At 37.5% G+C, this 16974-nt stretch overlaps 1 protein-coding gene across 3 annotated transcripts in view; it reads right to left on the bottom strand.

Moving 5' to 3' along the window:
- LARGE1 (LARGE xylosyl- and glucuronyltransferase 1) overlaps positions 1-16974 on the bottom strand; it is a 283589-nt gene that overhangs the window by 251294 nt on the left and 15321 nt on the right. Inside the window, exons 3-4 of one of the 3 annotated variants that reach the window (XM_084524043.1) lie at positions 13363-13417; positions 12803-12968 (exon numbers count right to left, since the gene is read on the bottom strand). The exons of the other annotated variants lie outside the window; for them this stretch is intronic. The gene's annotated coding sequence lies outside the window, so the exon portion shown is untranslated. The remainder of the gene's footprint in view (positions 1-12802; positions 12969-13362; positions 13418-16974) is intronic. 3 annotated transcript variants of the gene reach the window in all.

Raw genomic sequence — 16974 nt, forward strand, 5'->3', positions numbered from 1 at the left:
CCCAGGCTTTCAGGAATCAGCACTAGCAGTAAAAGTAGTCTTACTCACTCAAATCTTTTGTCCACCTGGGGGCATTCAGGAAGATTAATCCAAGTTAGCTACACACATGGAACTCAAGTAGATTAGCTATATTACACATAGATACACTATATTACAAGGTTATACGAACAACCTTGCCCAGAATCAAGAGAGCTCTGCTCGGTTTGATGTACCTCAGTTGGGAAGAGAAAGCATCCACATAAAAGATTGAATCAAGTCAAACCAACTCCTTTAAAATGGACATGTTTAATAATACAGCTCAGTTTTCCACTGTCTCCATGGATGTAATCTTTGATTTCACATGTGAAATTCTTATTCTTGAAGCCTCAGCTCAAGGGGATACTTTTGTTGTTGTTGTTGTTGATATATTCAGGTGTTAGAGTTCTAATTTACAACTCCTGGAATCAACCTCAGTAAGTAATCAGGCTACAACTCATTGATTGGAAATTAAAACCAATAGCAGTCCACTACACAAAGTGCCTAATCGTGTGGGGGAGAGAGCTTTGATGCTGATAATCACTACTCTAGGACATGGCGGTGGAAGTCATGGAAGAGGAGTAAAATTTTCATCCAGTCTCTGTGCTTAACTAAAAAACACCAAAATGATTTGCACCTTCAGGGAAAAAAAAAAAAAAAGGTGTTGGGCGGGGGGAGAACTGCACCAAAAAATCTATGTGTTGGTTTTAACAGTCCTGCAAACAGGTGCAGCATACTTGTAGCAAATTGACTTGACGTGGCTGTAGTTTGGGTGCACACATATTCAGATTTTAGTGGCTGAGTACACAAAAATCCAGGCCCAGTCAGTGCCATCGCTGCTGAAAAGCACAGACTACACTGTTAGTTCCTACACCAGCAGCTAGGTTAGATCTGTTTTTTATTTATTTGCAGAAGCTGCGATCACACCTCCTAGCTTGTAGCTTCTATCTACCATGGCTTTGCATAACTTTATTCAGTCAATTACTTACATAAAATCAAGGATGTGTTTCAGACTCTCTAAGGCTCTGCCCAGCAATTTCCATATACAGCCCTAAGAGGCAAAATTACAGTCTCGCATGTTGGCTTGGATGTGAAAGACTAGAAAACACACACATTCTTATTTTTTTCATCTATATACGTGTGTAAGCTTGCAAGCATACACATACATTTGGATGATGGCATCAGAGTGGCACCTTCAGTTGTAACTGTCTTTTTCTCCCAGACAGATTTCAAGTCTCGTCATATAGAGTCTAGATGAGATATGAACCCTGTTTTGCTTGCAAATATAACTGTGGCTTCAAGACAAACATGATGCCAATTATTGGAGGGGAGGGCAAAGAAGCAAGTTTAATCAAATTTGCCTCCCATCAACTTTGACTTTTCTCCTTTCTGTTGAATACAAAGGACAAGAAAATTCTTTTAACTTTGATTTACTTCTGACTACCAGAATGACAGCTGCCTATGTGATTGCTAATTATCGTTTTTCATTATTTTAAAGGACTATTTTGGTGATTTATCTTTTTTTTTTAATTAGATCCAGTAATTAAAAAAAAAATCTCATCCATAAACACTGCATTTTTCTTTTAAGCTTTAGCAGGGAGAATTTTCAAAGGCATAAACATAAATTGTGAATTTAATTCCAACTAAAAGTCACTTGGAATTGTCTCCTGTCAGGGGCCTGTATCTTTATATGATTTCAGTGAAGATTTTCAAGCTAGAACCTCAAAAAAGCATTAGTCTGAGCATTAATCTAGTTCAGACAGCATTAGTCCAGGCAGTAAGGGTCATATTTGGATCACCATCTGCACTTGGTGACTTGTAAGGAGTAATGACTCCTTCAGCATCTCTCTTAAAGAGGGGAGCTGGGGTTCAGGCACTTAATATCTGGTGCTGTGGGGTCATTGGTGAGGAGCAAACACAACTCCTAAGTTTAAACACAGATCTTTTACTAGGGCAGGCTTTCCATTAGAGAACTACATGCTTCTGGAAACAAGCGAGAAAATTCTTTTTGCACAGGGACATACCTGAATTTGATTTAAGGTAAGCACATACCACTATTCTTCCAAAAGTAGCCTTCCCAATCAAACCTGTTTTGGAGCTTCTGCTAAGAGATAACTGTACTAGCTTTTGAGCATTACATAAAATGAAGACTGAAAACTCCTCCCAGATCTGGGTAGTCCTACTAACATTCTCCTACCAACATCTTACTTGAAAACCTACATTTACATACATCCCCGACAGGGCTCACATTATTAAGGCTGTATTATTCACTCCCCATGCACACCAGCTGTCCCCCTTCAAAAATTGACCTGTGACAATGAAAAGATAATTAATGTTTTCTGTTGTCTTGCTGTTGCACTGAGTGCAGACCCTCAGAAATATGAGAACGAGAGCAACCTAGACGAACTGATAAAGAATTAATAGTAGTATTGATTTGGAATAAAACATTGCCAAAAGAAAATTCTGGAGAAAACTTATGTATCAATATTACCTTTACAAACATGACAGTAAACTCAAGTGAACTGTCTGTTACTTGAACCAAAATACGGTTTACCTAAATCCCTGTTTACAATAGGATTAGGAATAGTAGTAGAGCAGAGTAGGCAAAACCAGAATATATGACTATTTATGAAGGCATATAAATACTGGAAGGCTCAGAACAAGGATTTTGCTAGGCAACTTTGCAAATGGTGAGTCAGATAGAATTACTGATACAGACTAGATTTTTCTCTAGGAATAACTGAAGTAGGTCAAAACAGGGCAACCCATTTGCTGACTACAATGCCTAGTCATATGACTAAACAGTGAAACCAAGAAGTAATGGAGCCTTCACAGGTCAGAAGATCAAATGTCTTTTTGTTTTTCATCTCCGTGGCTCAGTACAAAGATATACTAATATAATTCCTAACCATTTATGGCTACACAGGGCAAGGTAAAGCTTTATGAACATGTCATCTATATAAATACTTTTCCCTGGAAGGCGTTCTGGTACGGAGCTTCTACAGTGCATGCACACTGCAGCTATACACATATGTATAGGATGAAGCGTAGATAAGGTTGCCAGCTTCAAAGAAGAGAGAGCACAGAAATGGAAGCTTACTCACAAGTCATACATACTGGAGGTGTAAGGTAGGAGGGAAGAATAACAGCTCATCCTGAAAACAGGGAGCACCGCACACTCCCAAAATTAATCTGATGGTGAACATAAAAATAATAAATATATATATATAGAAATAAAGAAAAGATCCAAAAGTTGTCTTTGATCTAAATAGAAAGTTACAACACATACAGCTAAGACAGGCAAGATAGGAAGGCAGATGAAAATTTTCCACATAAACGGATCAGGAGAAATAGTTTCAGTAACTGAAAGAACTGTGTGTTATACCTTCAGTATATCTAATAACAGCTATAACCCTGACAACTCCCAGCCTTGAGAACTGAGCTTGGCAAAATCTTCAGTCTAAAGTAAGTGTATTTGTTTTAAAACTTTTATTACTGGAAAACATTCTAGAAAGTTGGATTATAACATCACTTTCTTTTAAACAATTGTGTATTATGGATTTGACAGGCTCCGCCAGTAACAAATACGCTCTCCCACTCACCAACTGTGGGTAAGAAATTTTGCAAGGCAAATGGACACAAGATTTATTGCCTTCTGCAAATCTTTAAGTTTCATTTACATACATATTTACATACATCGTAAGGTTGCAAAGATGCTCAAAGCCCTGCTGTAAGACTGTCACTACCTGAAGCTAGAAAGACAGCTTGAGACAAGAGGTACGAGGGTTTTTTGTGTCTAATGAAGCAGCCTAGCTTCACCTTTTAAAATCAGATGTAGGTCTACAACTCTCACAAAGCTTTAACTCCCCTTTCTACTTCGTGAATTAGAGTATTTACCTGAATTGCCACCAGTACTTCTTACTTTGACTTCATAAGGGAACCACGCCTGACTGACTAGTGAAAGGACCTATTCCCTGGTAGCCTGTCAAAGGTGTTACAGAAATATGTCCTACTGCATCAGTATTTCATATCTCCTGGCCCCAGACAGAAAATGATCAAAAGTGGGGGAAGGTTGCATAGCATCCCCAACAGTGAAAAAACACCTTTTCTTGTTAGAACAAACTTGACACCACTTTAGCAACCTGTCATAAAATCAGAAAGATTCCCACAATGGTTTACATAGTTCCCTATCCTTTGCCACTGCCATGAATCTTGCAGTACCTGTTAAATCCTCCCTTTAGATGTCACATATTGCTCTAAGATAAGCAATTATTTCTGTTACTGTTTGCTTTATTACCAAGCTCCACAGAGTGCAACGTATACAGGTAATTTTCACTTCAGCTTAGCTAACCATACGCTGAATCTTTTAAAACTATTTTACTGACAAACATCACTTCAGATGACGAGCTGAGCTCCATTTAAGATTCTGTAGAAGCAGTTTCTTTCTTATAAGTACTTGCAACTTTGCTTTGTCAAGTAATTGAAATATAAAATATCTTGCTTGGTTTCCTCTAAAGCACAAGCAAGTTTTAGTGCTCATAAAAGATTTTTTTTCACAATGTTCTTGGAGGCAGCAGTGCTAAAAGACATCAGACCAGCTTTCACTTCTCAGCAACAAAGACATCCACCTTCATAGAGAGCTACCAGGTGTCCTGCAGCTGGCAGCGTTTCCCCTGCTCTCATTGCAGGAGTTATCTTCTTCTGCCTGTAGTACAAGCATAAATTTCTGATCTTCCAGGCTCTTACACACACGGCCAGCATACACTCCTGAATGCAGTTCTCCCAAATACTACAGTTTTCAAAAGGTACCTAAAGCACTGCAATCCAGAAACAAAACAAGAAAGAAAGAAAGAAAGAAAGAAAGAAAGAAAGAAAGAAAGAAAGAAAGAAAGAAAGAAGGAAAGAAAGAAGGAAAGAAAGAAGGAAAGAAAGAAGGAAAGAAAGAAGGAAAGAAAGAAGGAAAGAAAGAAGGAAAGAAAGAAAGAAAGAAAGAAAGAAAGAAAGAAAGAAAGAAAGAAAGAAAGAAAGAAAGAAAGAAAGAAAGAAAGAAAGAAAAGGCAGATAATGAACTCCTGTAATATTTCCCCCCGGTTTATCAATACTGGCAGAGAAAGACAGTCATGGTTCCAGCTGCCTGCAACTTAATAAAAACCATCAAGCAAAAGCATGTCTTTCTTCCATTGCTACAAACAGAATAATCCATCACAGAAACTGATAACTCAAGAATGGGCAAAGGACTGCTTGACAGTGGAGAAAATTAAGGAAGGAAAGTGAGAAAGCAAAACAGAAGCATAAAAAGACTTCGTTAGAAGTGTTTTTAAAGTTCACAGAGATTTTTCTGTAAAAGAAATTAAAAAATAATAATAAAAAAATACTCATGTCTAATTTAGCAAGAAATTAGCAAAAAGGTTATTTTTTTGACTGGCTCAATGTGAGCTGCACCATGAGAAAGAGGTGGACTAGCTGACTTCCTGAGGTTCCTTCCAACCTGAATTATTGATGATCTGTGAATTGATGGTAAGCATTAAGAGGTTCCTAAGATTTGCTGCTGGACATCTAGAGGACTGGGAGTACAAGACAATCAGCATATTACTACAGCAATTCAGAGTGACTTTGCAGGAGGAAGGGAAGATAAGACAGTTTTGGGGGAAGCTCTTCAGGAATCTGACCAAGTTGATAAAGACATGTATGGCATGCTAGACAACGCTGGGTCTGTCTAGACATGATGCTTTGGAACAAGTAACTTGCAGACCACTAGTTACTTTAAAAACAGTTTTCATCTCCTACGTTTCCAGCCCTACACTTAAAACTGCTTATTTTAAGAAGATATTACATACACCACTGGTCACAGATTTCTGAAGAAAAGAATCAAAGCACAAGAACTTATCTGAACCCAGTGGTTAAGACGGAATAACACCAGAGGCACTGCAGCCCAGAGCTAAGACTCAGGAGATTTTGAAATTCCACCTAAGGAGATATAAAGACATTGGATCTAACTTTTGAGGCAAGAAAGGGAACAGAGGTACATATGCCCCTCAAGCCATGAAAACCAGCTTTCAGGAAAGACAGTGGGAATGTGGGTCACAGTGTATTCAAGTATGAAACAAAAATGAGCTATATAGTTTCTTTTTTATTTTAAAACAACATTTTTGTGTTTATATTCAGGAAGCAATAAAGGAACAACAGAATCAGCATTACTACTGATTTGTTTGTCTAACTAAAATGATGGCATTGACAAATAAATTTGTTTGTATCAAATGAGTAAATCTAAGACCAACTCATAAGAGACGTTTATTTAAAGTATCTTGAAAGTCCATTTCTTCCTCTCTGAAGGTGGATAATGAAACTCAGTCAAGTCAGATTAAGTTTCATATTGTCAGTGTGGTAATGTTTGGGTTTCAGGCAATAACAATTTTGTTGTCCTTTAAAATACGCTTATCGCCATCCCTTTTTTTTTTTTTTTCCACAATTCTATCAGCTTTTGCATTTCTTATTTTAAGGAAAACAAGTTATTTTACAGCACTTATATACAGGCTCATTTTAAAGCTTACATATTCTCTTGGCTTGCTTTAAGGACAGATGAAGCTGGCAGTTGTCCACTGAGAGAGTTAGGGGCAGTAAAAAAAAATTCACAACATAAAGTGTTTATTATTCACTAAACACAATTATGACCCAGCAGAAAATGGGCAAACTGGCAGGAGTGATGACAATAATTCTTTAATAGTCTGCTAGAGATTTAGGCAGCATTCCTGCCTACCCCAGGAAATAAGCTAAAACCTCTTGCTGCAGTTTCTCGTTACGAGAAACACTGTCAAGATCTGCAAAGCACTCCTGTTAAGACCGCCTAGGAAAAAAGATGGCAGGATGCCTAGTGATTCTTAGGAATGCGAAAAGCACAAACGCTGGCAGTGAAACTCACTTTTTGGTATCATGCATTTAGCTACTGACATGACTGATAGTAACTCCTAGTACACAGACCCTAAGAACTTTAAGTTGTAGACGTATTGGACCCACTTTTTCCCACCTGCACTCTGAAGTTTTAGTGTTAGATTATGGGCAAAATCTTCCAAAACACCTCTGCTTCATAAGCACAAATCCCACTTGGAATGACATTTATCCTCATGAGTCATTTCCAGAGACATCCAGTACATCATCTCACAGATGTGTTACTGTAACACAGTATAAATATTCTGGAATAAAATATGGAGAGGAAGTAATAAAGGTTTTTGCCCTGCAATAGACAAAGAAGGTTGTATTTAGGTATGCAATATTGACTCAAAAGGATTAACCAAGTTAGAACTATTTCAAGTGCCAACTACATTATGTTTGTTCCAAGGGTTAATGAAAGTGATTGCAACCTTGTTGTAAAAAAAGATAAATAAATTAGCTTTTAAATCCACACATATTTACTTTCATAATTTTACATTGCATGAATACCAGGTGCAAATTGACTCAACTTTTCTCCTCTGGAGTTCCCAATGTCAGCCATGCATGTTCCTGTACAACTCAGAATGGTATAGCATATTTGCAGAACAGACCAGCACTCAAGCCCAGGCCTATAGACTAAGATGATCACAAACTTCAGCCCCCCTAAACAGCTACTTTGACTTGTCTTACTACTTCCATTACCCTGTCACCACCAACAAAGAAAAACTTTTCAGTTTAGTTATAAAGAACTTTTATGTATCTCTGATAGGAGAACCAACTTTTGATGCAAAAATCATCAAGTTGGTTACCTAGTTCTTTCCCAGTGTTAGTAATATACTCTGCATATCGCTACAATTAATTTAGACTGCCTGGAATAATTAGCAGAAAGAGAAACTCTCCCACTGTGCCAGACCCATGCAGATGCTCGGCTCTGGTGTCAGGACAAGCTAGCATTCTAGCTAAACAGTGTTTAAAACAATGAGGAAGAGGAGAAACCATGTGATAAATACAATAACTTTTTTTTGTTTTCCCCCAAAGGGCAGTGATAAAAGCTTTCTCATCTAATGACAAAAAGGGCAGCACACATAGTGATGCTTAGGTTAAGAAGTAGAATAGCCTTTAATACAAGGTCCTGTTTTCACTCTGCAAACTTCAACAGTTAGTGATGAGGGAGTTTTAATGTTGTCTACCTTCTTGCACACTGATTTTGCTCAGGTCGTTGCACCATGCATTTTATTTTAAAATGTGGGACAAGGACATCACTTATGCAATTTCATTACTACTGGCAGAGCTTTATAATATCTCCCATCATGAATCACTGAGCAGCAAGAATTACTGTCGCTACCTCACATCACAGGACATGCAATCTAACCAACGAGGTTGACCAATGTGCCTGTCTTGCAGGTATCTCAGGATGTTTTAAGGAAAGACATAGGTTAGTGCCACAGCCACTCAAGCACCCAAAATGAAACAGTTCAGCCTGCAAAACAGAAAACTACATTTCTGATTGAGAAGTATCTAATAAGTTGATCCCAAAGTGTAAAAACATTCTTCAGTGTGGTGAAGTTCACTAAAATTTCAAGATGTCAAGTCATTTTGTAAGGTATATCTACTTACTATCTCCTACAGAAAACGTCTGCATAACAGGGATAAGTAACTGGCACATAGGTAACCTTAATTCTGATTTTCATTTATTTATTTTTTTTTTTAGTTTGAGTGCTTGATTTTTAATTTTATGGTCTTGCATGCTTTCTCTGTGATACATCTGTGAGCAACTTAAAGGTGCTCGATCTTAATTGTTATTACTACTAGATTCCTAAATGGATATGTTTATTGTTTCATTAATTTTCTTTTAGTTGAACCAAAATGTTCCAGTGAGGATGAGAATTCCTCTGTGCTAAACTAAACAAACACTCAAAAGCAAAGGGTACTGTCATTTTTACTCTGTTTTATATAAATTTCAGCACATATTTATGACAAAATTACAAAACAGAAAAATATCGGAGACATTTCAACACTGATTTCCCTCTTTCACTTACTGATTGTTCCTCTCTCATAGCTTGACACTGGTAAGAGTTTTTCAATGGTGCATTCTATCAGTAGACCCAAATTCTGGCTCAGACTGTCAGCTACAGTGCTGGGATCTCAGAGGTCCATAACACAAACCTACATTATCTCACAAGCTCTGCAAGTCCTTTGTGGAGACTTTGAAAGAATTAAAGTTGCTAAACAAAGCTGAGGAGCATACATTTTTTCCTGCAACACAGGGGTGCATCACTGTCACATAACATGAAATGTGAAAGAACAGAGACCCTGGAGCTGTGTTTAGCCCTGTAGCTCAACCTATACCCTCTTTTACAATGCCTGAAGGACAGAACAATTGCTATACATGTATTTTTCCACCATCTGTATCTGCATTTCTGAAAGAGTAAACTAAATAAAATCTGAAAAAGTGAGTATTTGAACTACTGGAAAGTGTGAAGAGATTTAGCAAAAAATTTGAGCAGTGGGTCTCATATTCAGAAAGGGTAAAAATTTCTGTAGAACATAATAGTCAAAACCGTAAGTATTCAGAAACCTTTTATAAAACCTCTAGCATACTAGGAAACATCAGCCTTTTCTCCCAGATGAGAACATGGCCACATCACGTTGATCCCTGCGCAATCACTTCCAAGCAAAATTATTGTAATTAACTGTAATTAGGTCAGAAAATTGAAGCAATTTCTCCAAAATCTCTATTCCAGCTTGGCAGAACACAGCAACCTTCCTGCCTGCGAGAGACTTGCAGACTCTGAGATTATAGTAGTCCAGGTGCGAGCAAGGGAGTCTCTTGACGAGTCCCCCAAACCTGCCCACGCTGCTGCCCCAAGGTCCTGGCTGGACTGTCACTGGGGCAAACAGTTCCACCAGTGACTGCTTCATCATCCTTGAGCTGGTCATGATCTATCCAAAAAACAGACATCCCCAGCTGATACAAATTTCATAAAGACCCTAGATAACAATAGCCAGGAATAAAACATACTTTCAGTTGATGGGAATCGGCTGCATACTAGGCATCCAACAGAGACTGCACTGATTTTGCTTTTACTCCATACCATTAGGATCTGTATTATTTATAACGCTTCCCAAGATGACTGAAAAGGGGCTGTACACGTCCATCTACAGACAGGTAACATTGCTTCCATCTTCCCCACATTAAGTTGGAGGGCCGTCTGCTGACAATTCATCTGTGGCACAGGCATTTTCATCTTGGAGTAAACACATTCATTCATTCTACTGCTGCAAATGCTGTCCTGGAAGCGTTGTCCTTTGTTATCAACACAGGCCATGCTTTTAACTGTTTTGCTTTCTTTGGCTGTTTCTTCTGGTGCTTACACACGTATGTTTCCATTCATAAAAATGTATTTCTCTTGTAAACCTCCACTTCTATATCAGCAGGGGTTAAGTGTGGCTAAGGGTTCTGTTTACCTTTTTCTGGACATCTATTAATACTTACCAGTCTCAACAGATAGATCTGAGGTTTTAGCAATCCTGAACTCTCCATAAATGAAATGTGGCCACGACTGTAAAATAATTTAATCTACAGTGTAAAAAGTCAGTAACCACTTTCTGCCCTGAGATTGCCACAGGGCATAAGTACATGTGCAAACTGTTGTTCTTCCCCTGTAGCAGTAAATTAGTAAGGACAGCTTGTCCAAGAGGACAGCATTCCAGTCATCCAGATTGGATCATTTAATTCACTCAGCCTACAATTTGACAGCACCAGGTAACAACTGCATGAAATTTATATTATCAAAGGTTGAAAAAATGCACATTTAACTAAATATATCTTCTTCTTGTGTTTTACAAGACTACTTTAGAAGTTCCCATTCAGGCACACAAGGAACATTTAAATACACAATGGCCAGGCCAGCTGTCACCCCAGCAGACCAGCCTTCCTTTAAAGTATTGTGCTTATTAACTTGGGCCTAATATCCACTTGCAAATGAATTTATAATAATGAATTATCTCCCATTTCTAATATAAACTTGAAATGGAAAGAGAGTCCATGAGATGAAGACAGTACTTTAGTCATGAAACTTTGTCACTATACTAGGGAGCAGAACTTTGAACTTGTGGCTAATTACTGATTGGTATGCTGGATCTGTATGTAAAAATCACTATTGCTTCAGCATGCACAGTGACAGCTCCAATTAATAAACAGAAAAACAATTCTTGGCAGAGAAAACAGAACATGGCCAAACATACTAATGCAGCAGGCTGTTCTTGAATTAACAAGTCTGAACTAGGTAAATATTTTTAAGCCTACATCCAGCTAAAAGAAAACAAAGAAAAAAATAGCAGAACTTACAGCCACTAATAATCTAAAAACTTCTTTTAAGATGAAGCAACTAATCTTTTTTTTTTTTTTTTTTCTCCCTATTTGTGTTTGCAAATTTAATAGAAAAAATGGAAACTAATTCTCGTCCTGTAAACTACTCAGGACATAGGTGATATCAGGAATGGATCTAGTACACAACATGCAAAGATAAAAAACACGTCAGATATCGTTTCTGAATTGGTCCTAGAGTTATTCATTTTTTTGAAGTAAACGAGCTTACTCCATCAGTTAAAGTTTTAAACACAAAACAAAAAGCAGCATAATCTTTTCCATTCATACACAGACAGAACTAAATAGAGGCTTTTGTGATATGAACGCTGTAACTGTTCAGATCAGAAAGAGATCAGTATAAATAAGAAAAAAAAAAATCAATTCAAGGGTACCACCCACTTCCTTTCCTAGAAGATATTCACACAGCTTGTTTAGAGAAGAATGCCAAAAACTACCAAAAATCATATGTATGTTGGGAAGACAGGGAAAAAAACTTACATAATAGAACGCACCATGAAAAGCTTGAAGATTTTTTTTTTTAAATCCTTGTTTTTAATAGTGCTAGGAAGTAGTTAAAGGCATCAATAGATCTGAAGAGAATTCCATAAAAGTGTGCTTTACTGCTGTTTTACCTACTACTAAATCCCTTGAGGGTAACAGATGACTACTCATCTTCTGAGATTGATGCTGACTGAGATCCGTTCTTCAGTGCGAGTTTCAGGGAGAGCTGAAAGCTGATCACACACTCCACAGATGTCAGCTGGGGGTGGCTCTAGTCAGATGCCTACCCCAAAAACAGAACACTTAAGTCTGAGATGCTTTGGGATCTAGCCAGTCTTCCCATTTGCCTCATGCTCCTATAAAAATCTTTCAGGCAACCATAGGGATGAAGTGACCAATTATCATAAAATCTCCCTGAAAACTGCATTTGAAATTATAAAGGATCTTCCATTATTACCAGAAAAGTACCTGTATTACAGTTTAATGCTGTCAGTGCAGGAAAGTAACAGTAGACTCTGCAGTTATCTAGGGAGCTGACTGTCAGAGTTCAGTTATTGATTTTTACTTTGTTCAGAAAAAAATATCAGATTATTGCTTTGGTTAGAGGAAAAGATAGGTTAGTCTTACAGGGAAAAAGAATTTGCATATTTCCAGAAGTAGGAGAGGTTAGTTCAAAGCTCAATGCAGAGATTTAAAGAACTCTCATTGAAATATCACCTGTGTTTTTCCTTCAATTATATCTTGTGGGAGGATAATGTTCTTTTGCTGGTAACACTAGCTCTTGGGTTGGTCGAAAAGCAACAAAGAAATTTAGAGGTGCAGGGGGGAGGGATGAGAACAAGAATTACAAATAGCATACATCTTTTTCTCTTGCTAGAGAAAGTGATCTGAAACTTTTAGATGAGTCCTATTCTTCGGGCATCTGTTGGATATATTTATCTTCTGATTTCCTGAGAAATCTGAAATTAAATACTCGCCACTACTAACCTTTGTATAGGTATAGCTATCCAGTTTTCCAAGCTCCTCTAACTTTAGTTTTGATTCATGCTCTTTAGAATATTTTCTCAAGGTCAGCTGGGCACTGCTGCACTATATTGTCTAAATGGCCTGTGTTTGTAGTTCACAGTGATCAATCAGCTTCCTACAGAAATACCTGGGGAAGGAATTGGGAAATATCAATAAAAGATAAAAACATTCAGTGAATAAAAACATGAAACATTGTACCTTCTTTACAACTTGAAATCTTAAAAATAAAGATTGAAAATCTCAGTGTTAGGTATAGCTTAACCATTATTTATGGAATTTGATTCCTGGAGCCAGAACAGCTGCCGGAATTCTACAGGCTGATTCCATCAGGCTAGATGATCAGAATAATCCCCCTAGCATTAGCAAGCATCTCATTAAAAAAAAAAAAAAAAAAGCAAAACGAAAAGACTAAGAAATTAAGATCAACATTTCTGCACTCTCCTCTCCTGGAAAACAAAATGAAAAATACTAAACACATCTCCTATTGTATCTCAACAAGATATCCATCTGGAAAGTCTTACCTTCCAGATGCCTTCCACTAGTATTTCATTGTCCTGCTCATCTCTGCAACTACCCCTGGGAGGAAAACAAAATACTGCATAGTTTACTGTCAGGCTAACATTCTGAGGGATGAAAAAGACTGAAGGAAATATATTGTAGACCACAGTCAGTTTCAATATAACAACTGTAAACAGCTGAAAAACAGAACTAGATGAATTTGGATAACAGTGTATGTAAAAATGTATAAAAATAAATTAATAAAAGTAAAAAAAATTCTTATATAGACACAACAGTAAGGTACATACAAAAAAATAAAAATCACAAGTCAATGAGGAAGCCTACCAACTTCTTCCCCTCAAACAACTTGATTGAATTTTCTTTAAACCTTCAGAAAATTGTTTTTATTAAAAAAAAAAAAGTGCGATGTTAAACCAAATGATTACTACAGTGGTTCAGAGAAATCCACAAAATATTTTCCCCAGGCTTCAGTAGGATGACAAGGTCTCTTCTTCTTCTTATCAGGGAGTCACTTTCATGCCAAAGAACCTTGCCAGCCTGCCAGTGAAGCAAGGGAGAGGCCTTCTGTTAAGCCACAGAGTTTTGGATAGATTTTTTTTTTAATACAGTCCTTTAACCTGGAAAGACAGATCTAGTTAGACTCATGAAATGCCTTTCCTTTTGAGTAGCTTAGCCATCTATTTGAGCTCTCTTGGTTCCACAGGAGCTGTGTGGCTAGAAACTTTCCTGCTTGTTGAAGTAGATTGAATGGGGAGTTCTGGCACCAAGACATTTCCAAGAAAATTGTTCTCACAAACCAAGTGGATCCAGAAGAAAACAGTACGAATTTACACTGTTTTATTCTATTAGGCCAGGAATGTATTTCACATCACCACATGCATAAACCCAACAGCAAAATTATTTATCTTTGATAACATTCCAGAATTCCCCAGTACTATTCAGCTCTCCTTTTTGCCAGTTCCTTACCAGACACAAACAACTATTAAATCCAATTCAAATGAGTGCAATCTTCCAATTGCATGATGTTAGCACAATCACTTAGGGCTTCATCTGTGCTATAAACTGTAGCATTACTTATAAAAGATTTGGGGGTGTTTTCAGGCCACGCTATTTGATTCTTTCCAGTCTTAAATGTTAGCTAAAAAACTCCTTACACTAGAGTAAGTAACAAGTAGAATCACTGCAGAAAATTCACTTAAAGGAAAACATAGGGGTCTCAAACCCCTTATATCCTCCCATGTTGGAAGCACCATATACACGTTCTAAAAATTGAAGCAGTATATGCAACATGCACATCTGGAAAACTAGCTCTGACTTGCTATGGATTTCTGTACACCAGTCTTTCCTCCAGATACAGAAAAGATTCAATTCTTTATTCCTACGTGAAAATATACAAAGTCCAAAATTTTTAAAATAGTCATTTGAGTTGTCACAACATGATCATAATAATCTTAAGTGTCTTAACTGAAAACCATGCTACCTTCCTCCTTTACAGTGTTCAGATAACTGAAAAGACAGAATATATGTTCAAGAAGCTTGAAAAAGAAAAGTATCTCAACTTCTTAAGAATATTGGCAAAAATCACCTACACTTTTTTAAATTTATAAGTAACAGTTATAAATTTAGAGATGCTATATTTCATTAAAGCTAGAAAAGACAGGCTCATTTGCTGTGATAACATTTACTACAGAAGTATTTTCATTTGCCATTCCATCACCTTCTATTGCACAAGTTGTTACTTGCATTTCTCACCACTGTTATTTTGTCTCATAGGTTTTCCAAAGATCCCTGTTCATCAAACGTTTGTCAAAATGAACTCACACATAGCACCAGGCAAAAAGGAGATGAGAGGCAGATGCTTCTGCATGTTAGTGGGCGGGATGGGAAAGAAGCTGGGGAAGCAGCTTTTGCAACCAATCTATTATAGCTATATTCCTTTTAACCATCTACCAGCAACGCACAGATTCACTCGAAATGCATTAAATCCCCTGAACTTATGAAATGATGCATTATTGAAGTCACAGCAGGGAAGCCAACTCAGCTTATCTGACATGAAAGACTTGCTCTAGAACAACTTTTTTTCATTATGAGGTTATGGATAAAAAACAAAGAAAATATTTTAATGTACAGAGAAGATGCACAGTCACAGAAGCAGCAAGGTAGAAGCACTCTTCTTATTCCCTTCCAGAAGGCCCTAAAGGAAAACTCCTCTCAGAGAGATTTTCCACATCAAAACCAGAAAAACAGATGAGCAACGCCTTAATCTCCTAGTCCACTGCTCCAGCGTGTTAGCTTTCTTCCATGTACTCTTTCTTCAGCTACTCTGGCACATCGTTCTTAGAATATACTAGCTGTCTGAGATCTGAACTCACTTCCATCCTCCACCATTTCTATCACTGCAGCATGTAGTACTGTACAACTGAGGTTGCAATAAAGTTTATAGGTTGAAGAAATAAATTCAATTTTTCTAATTTCTTCCTCTGCCTCAGACTGATCATCTTAATATATGCCTTTATGGGTTTTAATAATGTACTTTCAGCAAGTAAATTGCAGATTCTACTAATCTATATCCACACATCAACTACACGTTGGCATACATCACGTAAGATTTGTGGGCTACTTGCTAAAATCATTTAGTTGTCGGCTTAGGGCTGCACAGAATATCAATTTCTCATTCTGCCAGTCCAGCTTAAAATCCTAATTTGTACTACGTGTAAAAGAAGCACTTTTCCAATCAGCAATACCATGTAGCATATACACTGCAGGTACAGTACATGTAAATCTTATTAGCGTTCCAATATATGAAAATACAAAAAGGAGGACACTTCTATATAGTATCATAACCGGACAGCTCAAAGCAGGCAGGAAGTCCTTATCTAGATCCATCTAAGCTACTGAAGGTGACATCAGAGTTGAAATGCATAGAGCAAGAATGACTAAATCCATAAATGGCCCCAAATTATTTATTACACGAATATAAGTGACTACAATTATATTGAACAGGCTATTATCAAATCTCTTCAGTGACAAAGCTTTCTGCCAAAGAGGACAAATAAAAACAAGTGCATGAATCACAAGGACATGTGGCTTAAGGCCATTATCCCAGAGGATTACAGAATGGTTTCCGCATCCTCCCTCTTTGCTTTCAGTATTTCCATCTTTGTTTTAATATTGTTGCTATTATTACCAGTGCTATCTGAAGACTAGAGTCCCCTGTAGTTATGAATGGCAAGTAGAAAAACCGTCTCACTTGTTAAGAGAGAATCTGGGGTGTGCTTTAGAGGTACATTCAGTAACCTCAGGATAAGAGTGTGTTTTTAATGAGACCTTCCAGTCTTGTCCAACTGTGTAATGCTTTAATTATTGAGCACTATACGAGGCGTTATGGACTGTGGTTGCCAAGCACTACCAGAGATCCATGGTTTTGCTGTGCTAACCATGGTACAAATACCTCATGAAATTATGCCTGCTCTAAGGTACTCACAAAATCCACAGGATGGTAAGCACAGAGGAAACAGGGCAAATATATCTATCAGTGGTCACCATGAGTTTGGGAATGCCACAAGGTAGTAATTGCTCTCAAACACCATTACTGGTTTCAACTAGACTAGTCA

This window comes from Aythya ferina (assembly GCF_964211825.1).
Source record: "Aythya ferina genome assembly, chromosome: 1".
Lineage (NCBI taxonomy): Eukaryota > Metazoa > Chordata > Aves > Anseriformes > Anatidae > Aythya > Aythya ferina.